Source organism: Spinacia oleracea, chromosome 2 (assembly GCF_020520425.1).
Source record: "Spinacia oleracea cultivar Varoflay chromosome 2, BTI_SOV_V1, whole genome shotgun sequence".
NCBI classification, from domain to species: Eukaryota; Viridiplantae; Streptophyta; class Magnoliopsida; order Caryophyllales; family Amaranthaceae; genus Spinacia; species Spinacia oleracea.
The window spans coordinates 41,609,713-41,620,579 of record NC_079488.1 but is presented as its reverse complement, the minus strand read 5'-3'; positions in this window follow the sequence as shown (position 1 = coordinate 41,620,579).

Here is a 10,867-nt window from a genome sequence, read left to right as displayed (position 1 = left end):
CACTTTACCTACCAGACAAGTTGTAAGCATTTCACGAGTAACATCGTCATTAGGGGCGGGAGTGATAATGGTCTTAACTTTAGGGTTCAAGGGGGTAGAGGAAGTGTTACGCATATACTTTTCATGTGGATCATCTCTTGTAGTAGGGGAAGTGGCATAAATAGGTTGATTCTGATATTTAAGCAGTTGGACTGATGGGGGTGCGGGAGGGCCTGAAATTCCATTACCAATGTGAGTGTCAATTCCCTCAGAACTAGGTTGGGTCCCAGAGAGGGAATGAAAATTTAGAAAGGCTGAGACCAAAGCTGCATAGCTAGGGCGAGGTGATATATTGGTCATTTGTGACTGAGTAAAGCATATATATTCTATGTAAGGAACTGAATGAGGGTGAGTGGTCCTGGAGTAGAGGGGACTGGTATTATTTATATTAGTAACAAAGTTAGGCGCCAAATTAAAATATAGGGAATGTCTTTTGAGGGTAGAAAAATAACTGATATCAATGTAAATAAACACTAGGATAATTTCATTTTGTTGACACGAATTAGTATTGCAATAATTCCTCTTTTGACACCTAAATATGTTAATGGGTGAGCCATGAGAATAAGAGGCCACGTGTGGTCTATTTTTATAAGGGTCAGAAAAGTTATTTAAGTTGGTAATAACTAAGGGATTCATTTTAGGGGGGACTAATAAGTATATAGTAAGAGCGTGTAAGTTGACATAAATGTTGTTTCTAGGGAAGTCCAAAGCATACAGAACATAAGAATTTAGAACCCAACGAAATGCATTGTAATTGGAATTAGGCCCAATAAGCCAGTAAAAGAAATAGTCATGGGATATAAGATTATTTATAAACACATAATAAATTATACCACCAATAAAATTATACTGGAACTTCATTTGAAGTATCCACCAAATGATGTAGATAATATTTCAATGAGGGGAGGGAGCCACGTGGGGTATGTAAGCAAAATATTCAATTAAAAAATATAGCAAAGAAGAGGGTACCTCCAAATGGGGAGTCAAATCTTGATCTGCCTGATAATAGAGCATCCAGCTGTCCACGGTGGAGGATCAATCTGAAAACTGGTGATATACATCCATTGATGTCAGCGGTTCATTTTTAGGGATTCTCCGACTATTTTGGATGTGTGCATGCGAGCCACACATTTTTGATGTAATTAACTTCAAATCTCTAAAACCCAGATTTGGGGGAAGAGGGGTATTCCATAAATTAGTATTTGACATAAAGGATGAGCATGGTTTTATCCGATAATATAAATTACTCAATGGAGATTTTTTCAGATTTGCAGAATAATTGAGAGATGGGGGAGATGAGTGGGTTTGGATCGAAAACGGCTGCCCAATTTTTGAGATGCAATCAGCATAAAAACGGGACTGGATGAGTGAATTTGGAGTAAATTTGATTTTTGCATAAGCTATCAGCAGAAGATGTAGTATTCTCACTAATACACTCCTCATGCATATCTTCCTTACATGCTTTTTCATTGGGTAATAATCAACAGTAGGTGGTAAAGGAAATAATGCCCTTGGTCCAAGTATGCATATAATGTTAAGTCTAATAAATGCGGTTCAGTATTAATTAACAAGTTAATAATTCAGTGAGATCAAGTGAGCTGAATGCCTAGCTAGAGGTCGCTTCAGTTCAAGTGGAATTAATGACATTAATCCACAGCTTACTCTTGACTGAACCCGTAGGGTCACACAAATAATACGTAAATGGATCAAGTATTTAATGGCATTAAATACTCCATCTATCTATGGATATTCGGAATCGACGGATCTTGGTTTCGGTGGGAGATGAGATCGTCATAAGCAAGAAATGAATACTCCGGAAACGGAAATATGGATCGTATCGGAAATATAAATATTATCCAAGTCGTAGATGTTGCCGGAAATGGAAACATGGTACGTATCGGAAAATATTATTGGAAATGGAAATATTGCCGGAATCGGAAATATTGCCGGAAACGGAAATATTGTCAGAATCGGAAATATTGTCAGAATCGGAAATATTATCGAAATCGGAAAATAGTTCCGGAAACGGAAATATTAAATATTTTTTCGAAACGGAAATTAATTCCGAAATCGGAAATATTAAATATTGTTCGTATCGGAAATAAATTCCGGAATCGAGAATTTAATCGGAAGCGTATCGTACGAATTAGCATCGGACGAGGCCTTCCAGACGAAGGCCCAACACGAAGCCGGGCCATCGCCCAGCAAGCAAACACGCAACAAACACACGCCAAGCTCGACCAGGCCCAGCCAAGCCTTGGCGCGCGCGCATAATAGGCTGCGGGGCTGTGCGCCGTGCGTGGGCCGCGAGGCTTGCGCATGGGCGTGCGGCTCGTGCGTGCGTGAGTGTTTGTGAATCCTAAAGCTATCGGGATTCTACATATGATTAAATCCTAAACCTAAAAGGATAAATTAATTGATTTAGAGTTCTACTAGGATTCTAAGTTAATTAATTTGTATCCTAGTAGGATTCAAGACCTTTTCCATAACTCTATAAATAGGTGTCTAGGGTCACATATTTACATTGAGAAATGAAGTATTCAAAGGTAAGATTTTCAAGAAAAATCAGTCACTCTCTTGCCCCATAATAACCGAATTTCATACTACCTTAAGGGCGATTCTAGTTGGTCAAGCTTAAGGCGGATCCGGACGTGCTGTGGACTATCTACGGAGGGACGACACTTGGAGTCCTAAAGACTTGTTCTTGTTCGGTTCGGGCGCAGCTAGGGAGGGCACGCTACAAAGTGTATGCATCTGAATTATGCTAAATGATTATATGTTTCCCGGCTTTATGGTTTTTCCGCATGATTTATGTTTACTCATATGTATCATAACCTAACAGTGGTATCACGAGCCTCTTATTATTTTCATAATCTAAATTGCATGAACATGGTTAAATTTTACAAATTTGCAAGGAATTAAAGGGGTGATTAGTTTTCGTAATTAATTGCAAATTGGGTTTATTTAATTATATGTACGCAGTTTTTCGGCAGAATATTCGTTACTCAACCAAATCGAGTGATTTTTGTGTCAATTTCGCATGTAAAAGGCATTCTAAAATTTTGACAAAATTTCTATTTTTCGGCCGAACCCAGAATTCCCAAATTCGAAGCCTAACTATGACTTTTTGGAGGTTTAAGTTTTTCGAACACAAAAGTTTGTAAATTTAATATGTTAAATTGAATATTTGCGATTCTTGTTGATAAATCTTGAGTTTTTGATTGACCTACAGTATATGTTTAACAATTATGAATGCCTAGACTTGTTAATTATACAACCTAATTTGTAATTATGATTAATTTGTTGAAATTCGAATAATTTAGAATTGATTTGTTTTTCATAATTAATTAATAATTTAATTAGGTATCCATGATTAAAATCCACCATAAAAATTGTTAATTTATGTTAAATTTTAAATTTATATGACCTAGATTTGAATCCATGTTAATCGGAAATTAATTGATTAATAAATTTTCGATCTTTCGCCCTAATTATGAAATTAAAATGATTTATTAATTTATCGTTAATTTTAAATTAAAAATTTTAAATTTTTCTGAAAACGCTCATAAATGTTGCACGCACAAAGCAAAGGAAGCTACGTGTTACCCTTAAGGGGTGTTGTATAGTGCGGGCACGCGACGACGAGCAAGGGAGCTCGTCGCCCGTGCGGTACGAATGCAGCGAGCAGCATAGCATGGCGCGCGCGCGAAGCAAAGGTGCTGGTCGTGTTTGCTATGCGATGGGCGTGGGCGAGGGGCAGGGCAAAGCGAGCAGTCGCGTGTGGGCAGCAAGCGAGCTGCGCCACAGCGTGCACTGCCTCGCGCCAGCGAGCGAAGGCTCGCGCCAGATGGCTCGCGTGCAGTGAGCGATGCCTCGCGAGGGAAAGCAGCAGCCGGCGCAACACAGCAGAGAGGCTGCGCGCAGCGTAGCCAGCGATGGTTGCGTGTGCGTGTGGCCTGTGGCTGCGTGTTGCGTGGAGCTATGTGTGCCTTGTGCAGCGACCAGTCCTGCACACGATGGGACTTGGGCGCAAGCTCAAGTGCTCGTCGTGTTACGATTGAATCGTTTTGAATTTTAATTTGAGATTTTCAGTTCGGAAATAATTTTAATTAATTTTAAAATTGATAATTTAAATTCTTTTCTCGGATTTTAATTTTGAATATTATAATTATTATAAATTTTATTATACTAATTATTTTACTAAAATTAAACTTTGAATTAATGTAAATTCATTTAATTCAACTGAAAAATAAATTAAATTAATGGATTCAATTATAAATTTATATGAGCTTTAAATTTTAATTAAATTTGTATGTTTCCAGTTAGACTAGAAATACATTTTTATGTTTAAAATTAGTAAAGCATATGAATTTATTGGTTTAAGTGGGAGTAATTTTAGTCATAAACTCTTGATTAGGTCTACAAATCCTTTAAGGTTAAACAACTTGATTAGAATTAATAAGGACTGAATAATTGGTAGATTATTGGTGCCCTTGATTAATTGCTGCAAATATTTATGTGATGCATACAATGTGTTTTACTAACCATCTATGTGGGCCATTCATGATAATGAATGGGTGAATGGTATATATTGTATATGTACTGTTTTGCAGGTTATGAAGTGACTGTATGGCCCAAATAGGATAGAAAATATGGTCTGCGTACCATTAATTTGAATGTAATTGGTCTAATGCACCAAAGTTTGTTTTTCAATTCAAATATGGTCTGCGTACCATCAAATAGTTGTAATTAGTTTAATTATAGCTGATCCTATTTGAAGAAAATGGCGCCTCCCACGGTGAAATTCAAGACGGAGTTTCCAATCCATTTTCAAGACGGAGTTTGAAGTTGAAGCTTCAAGATGAAGTCGGGCCATACTAGATCACATTTATATCTTATGCATGCTTTAAGTTATTTATTGTTTTAAATATGTCTTAATTATGCATGAGATTGTGGCTTGATTATGTTGCATGATTAAGGATTTTAGTTCACTTAAAATCTAACCAACATAGTAAAATCCTTAAGTTCCAAACTTTTTTTTAAAAAAAGAGTTAAAAGGTGCCATGCCAAAGTAACACTTACTTGGATAACCTTTACATCAATCTTAGTAATAGTTTTCTGCCATAGCGAGGTGTTACTTATTGATCCTAAAGGGGTAAGGTACACAAATAGTTGTGAGTACATGTTAGTTTTGGTGAAACTCAACGATATAAGTAAGGAGCTAGTCCTTTTATGTCGTGGAAAATGAGATAGGTTTACCTAATAAGTTCTTAGACGTACCTATCAACCAAGAGTAGTTCCTTGACTATTAGCAAAGGATTTGCTTACCTAAAATATTTTAGAATTGAGTCTAAATACATAATGTGCTTAATTCTTCAATGATTTAAGGATCTTGGATTCATTTTATTCACACCTGTCGGAACAATAAAATCGAATAAAATGCCAATAACTTGTTTAAATTGCATGATTCCTTTAATTTTCAAGTTATTAATCATGATAAATGTTTAGACTTTGTATGCTTCAATTAATAGTTTTACGCTCAGCAAGGTGTTACTTATTGATCCTAAAGGGGTAAGGTACACAAATAATTGTGAGTACATGTTAGTTTTGGTGAAACTTAACGATATAAGTAAGGAGTCCTTTTATGTCGTGGCAAATTCGATAGGTTTTTCTAATAAGTTCTTAGACGTACCTATCAACCAAGAGTAGTTTCTAGACTATTAGCAAAAGGCTTTTGCTTACCTAAAATATTTTAGAATTGAGTCAAAATACATAATGTGCTTAATTCTTCAATGATTTTATCGGAAGATTGGAATCATTTTATTAACACCTGCCGGAACAATAAATTCGAATAAAATGCTAATAACTTGTTTAAATTGCATGAATGCTTTAATTTTCAAGTTACTACTCATGATAAATGTTTAAACTTTGCATGCTTCAATGTATGTTTTAATTATTGTTTATAATTATATCTTGCACTGCAATAAATCCTTTTAGAAAGGTAACAGTAAATTTCCTCGATTGGTAGTGAATCCAAGAACGATTCACGGAAATGAGAGAAAATGAGCAATTTAAAATGTACGTTTCTTTTAGCGACTTTTATGGTTGTTTTCGAGTATCAAATTCGAATGGCGAACCGATTGGTGCTTGTGAACTCAAAATACAATTTAAGTTTTGAGATCATAAACACTCAGCTTTACCAATGGTTAACAACCTAAAATCTTTTTCCATTTAATTCTCGAATGAGTCTAGTCCCTAGACATTCGAATAGATCGATGCTTAGAGAACTTTAGAAGCTTCTGGTAAGATCATCTAGTTGAAACAGAATATTCAACATAAATGGTAAGAACTTTGTTGAAGTGACATTGGACATGTCTAAACAAAGTATAAAAGTCAACACTAGAGAATTCAATTCTTAAGGCTATTAGAGAGGGTACAAGAAATAGGAAAACAAGGAATAAATGAAAGAAATTTACGATTCCGTTTCTACCTATAAGTTTATGTTTAAAGAGAAGTGACCTAGCAATCAAACTTCCTTGGTATCATATACCGCTTGAGGTTTTTACTTCGGTAATAACTCAAACAATGGAATCTAGGATACACTAATGACCTACAAGTGGGAAATGAAGCATGGCAATGCTACATTAGTTTTAGGGTCATCTAGTTTGTTTTAAGTCCTTTCAAGGCTGGAACTTAATGGCTATTTCGTTCCATAATCAGCATACATGAATTTCTGCTTCGAACACAAAAAGACTCACATTCAAGAAAAACAAAAACAATGTTTGTTTGTTTATTTGAATGAAATGGTCATTTACGGGTTGAGTCAATATGCTTGATTAAAACAAACAACTCTTTAACAATAAAAACTTTACTAGGTTCAAATCAACCCCTTGATTTGAGTTCCACTAACCTTTGGCATTGTTGCTTAGACCATGTCAACAAGTTAACGTTCTAAAGCTCTATTTTGATGGACTTTTGAAAGTTGATTGATTTCTAGATCATTCAAGGTAAGTTAGTCTTACTTGTTGAAAGTAACAAAAGATATGAACTATTGTTAGAACGCCTAGACGATAGAGTTCAAAGCTAAAGAAATGTTTTATGACTTTATTATTTCACACAGATTTGAGTGAATATAGGTTTATTTACTCAATGTGATATAACTTTGAATCTTTTTGGCTAGTTTAAAGATTCAGAAGTATAAATCCCACTTGGCAAGAAATCATAAAGATCTAGGTTAGATCATGTTCATGATTACTTAAGTCAAGAATGATCATCAATGATTGTGTGTAGTAAAATTCACAATCTAGCTCCATAAGATATGACATATCTAAGTTGGAATGATCGAAGTCGATTAGTACTTGATTCGATCAATGATGGATCATAAAGACTTTTCCTATAATTTCTAAAGCAAAATGCTCAACTACCACCAAACTAAACCAAATTCGTCAAAGCTATTGAAAAGTAATTTCAGAATATCTTTTCATAATATATATCTAAAGAGTTGTTAAACTCAGTGGGAGCTTAGTGTTTGTTATTCGACAAACTAAGGCCCAAGTATAGATATATGTTTCATTGTGATTTATTCAAATGAGACACAAGGGTATTGTTTCTACCACGAATTTTTGAGAACATAATGTTTGTTTGCTCGAAATAATGTCCTTTTGGAGATTCGTTTCCAAAATGACAAGTGGGAGAAAATAGACCTCGAAAGTCTTCTAGGCGAACAACAAACATAAATGGACATTCCGGAGGCTTTTCGAAGTTCTTCAGAAAATCCGAACACTTATTAATTAAGGACTTTAGAAGTGGCTTTAAAGAATAGACATCTCTTAGAAGACTTTACAAGTGCTTCAAGGAGAACGGAATATTCAAAGGACTTCCAAGTGGCTATTGATATTCTATTGTTTGATGTTCTATACCCAAGTAGGCATAGAGTTCAAGTCACTGAAACTATGAGATTCTTCTATTAGATAGTGAAGAAACATGGAGTTCAGGTCACTATGCAATTCTTCTACTAGATAGTGAAGAAACCTACAACTTGCCGTCAAACTATTATCATGTAGACTAATGAGTTTGTGACTTATAAGAAAGCTATGACGAAACCTAGATTCCCCAAAATGGTTAGAGGCCATATATAGACTCAAATGTTTTAGATGGTTCAAGGCCATAAAACATAATCAATGTTTTGATGACAAAATTGACATTTTGTTGATTTGCAAGAATAGTTTCACACCTATTGGTTGCAAGTTGGTTTTAAGGATAAAAACCATAAAACATGGAATTGTGTTCACAACACAAAGCTAGATTAGTTGCTAAAGGATACAAGCAAATTCATGGCATGGATTGTGTTGAAATCTCATGCATAATCGTAATGCTCAAGTCTATAATTCAAGCAATGATTGCATATTGGTACATATGGCAATTGGATGACAAAACGCATTCCTCGATCAAATGTTGGAAGAAAACTATGTACATGGCATGTCATAGGATTTGTGGATCCAAATAATGCTTGAAATAATGAATGCTAGCTTATGAAATCTAAGTATAGATTTAAGCAAGCAATTGGGAATTGGAATTGTATTTTAGTGAAGCTAATAAGTATTTTAGTTTCATAAAATGTACATAATTCTTATAGATATATAAGAAGTTTAGTGGGAGTACATAAAATTAATTGGTCCTATGTGTATCACACACATATCTCTCTATTGTGAAATAACATTCAAATGCTAATGACTTAGATTTGAAATTATTCATCCATGATGGACCATGGCGAAACTTAGTACATAGTGGGTATTAAGATCTATTTACAAAGATCTTGTTTTAGATTAAGTAATGGCATTTACTAAATCAAACACGAAAGACTCCATTGGAGATATTCGACCCATGTGAATAAATCTAAGTAAAGGATGTTTGAACTATGTATAAGCATTTACTAAGTTAAACATCAAAGGATCTAAGTGAGATTCTTAACCTATATTATATGTCAAAGAATTTAGCTGGATTTAGTATCTACTAGAATGAGCTAAAGTTACATGAATAGAATTCAATTGGGAATTATTCTGCAAAAGAATTTATCATGTATGATATAATATGAGGATCGCCAAAAACGTATCGTATGACTTTAGGCATGACGAACATATACCAATCTCTATTGATCTAAGTGAAGATCAACTAGATTGAGATCAAGAAAAACTTATGGTATTTGAAAAGGTACATAGGAATAGTTCTTGATTCAAGGAAATAAAGATATACTAAATAGTTGATGCTACACGCATAAACACTGGCAAAGGATCAAGCAAGATTCCTTTGGAGTTAACCATTGGCAAAGAACGAGCTATATGCATCGTGGTTTGAAATGGCAACATGGATTGGAGACCATGAGTTGTTGCGTGGGAAATTAAAAATTAATTTCTATGTTCTAAGATACAGCTAGAAATTCTTCCACATATCCGTGAACTGCTTGGATAAGCAAATCCAAACAAACCATCACTAGCAACCTATACAGTTGAAGTAAAAGTACTTATTGCCTAAGAAGCAATAAAACAGGGTTGTTTATGTTAAAGTGTTCTTCACTGAACTTGGGTAGATCACATGTCTGTTGGCTTGATGGTTCTTCATTGCAAAATGCGTAGAACCACTATTGTAGCAAGAAAGACTAAATCACATAATAAACAAACTCAAAAGATCTTATCATCATATCTCGAAGAACATTCGATGAAAAGCATATTAAGATTGGCAAAGCATGATAACTAAACCTATGCAACAAGTGAGAAGCAACACTCACGTTGTAGCACTGGAAATCAAGCATAGCTTTGAATTTCATAAACTGTTTTAAAGATGGGTTTGAGGCCCATGGTTGTAAAACAATGGGGTTGAACATTTATCATATATGAAATGTATTTTCATATTTCATTTAATCTTGGTTTAGTATTAAATGATGAGTCCCTTAAATTTGACGATATATTCAAGATAGACTGTCAGGACCAATCCTGTGACTAAGAAATGTCTATCAAGTGAACTTGAATGTCAAAAGTTGAAAATGGTCCCTGGTCGGAGTTTTCTAATAAAGATGGACGCATAGAAAACGTTAGACGACTAGAATGCAAGATGACTAGTAGTTCTGTTTCTTGAACTATGTGGACATGGCAATGTCATAATCATTTGCATAGATACTTACTTTGGGAAGACTAGTATCGGAAAGACCTATGAAATTTTACTGTAAGAGATGAAAATCTGTCATAAGTAAATTTCATTAAAATTATTAGACACTAAATCCTCAATACCTGAGTGATTTGAGATTACTTGTTTGAGAACTGGTTACTTTGACGTTGACCAACCGTCGCACCGTAAAAGGAGGCTATAAAGGCAACGCTCAGGTAATCACCTATCAAACGAAGTCTGATCTCAAGATCGCAAGATTGGGATTGTCCTCCCATAAATCGGGATGAGATGCTTAAAAGTTGTACAAGGCCACGCGGAGAGCTAGAAACTGTAAAATGCATGGCCGTGCTCGGATGAATTATAGGCTATCATTATCTGTTTATTTGATCAGTTGAACTCTGAAACCGAGAAACACCTCTGGACGTAATAAGGATGACAACTCTTACCTTATGTTCAAGAGCAAGCATCGAGCGACAAAGGAATTAGGAAATTCACACTTGTCCCTAAGGACAAGTGGGAGACTGAAGGAAATAATGCCCTTGGTCCAAGTATGCATATAATGTTAAGTCTAATAAATGCGGTTCAGTATTAATTAACAAGTTAATAATTCAGTGAGATCAAGTGAGCTGAATGCCTAGCTAGAGGCCGCTTCAGTTCAAGTGGAATT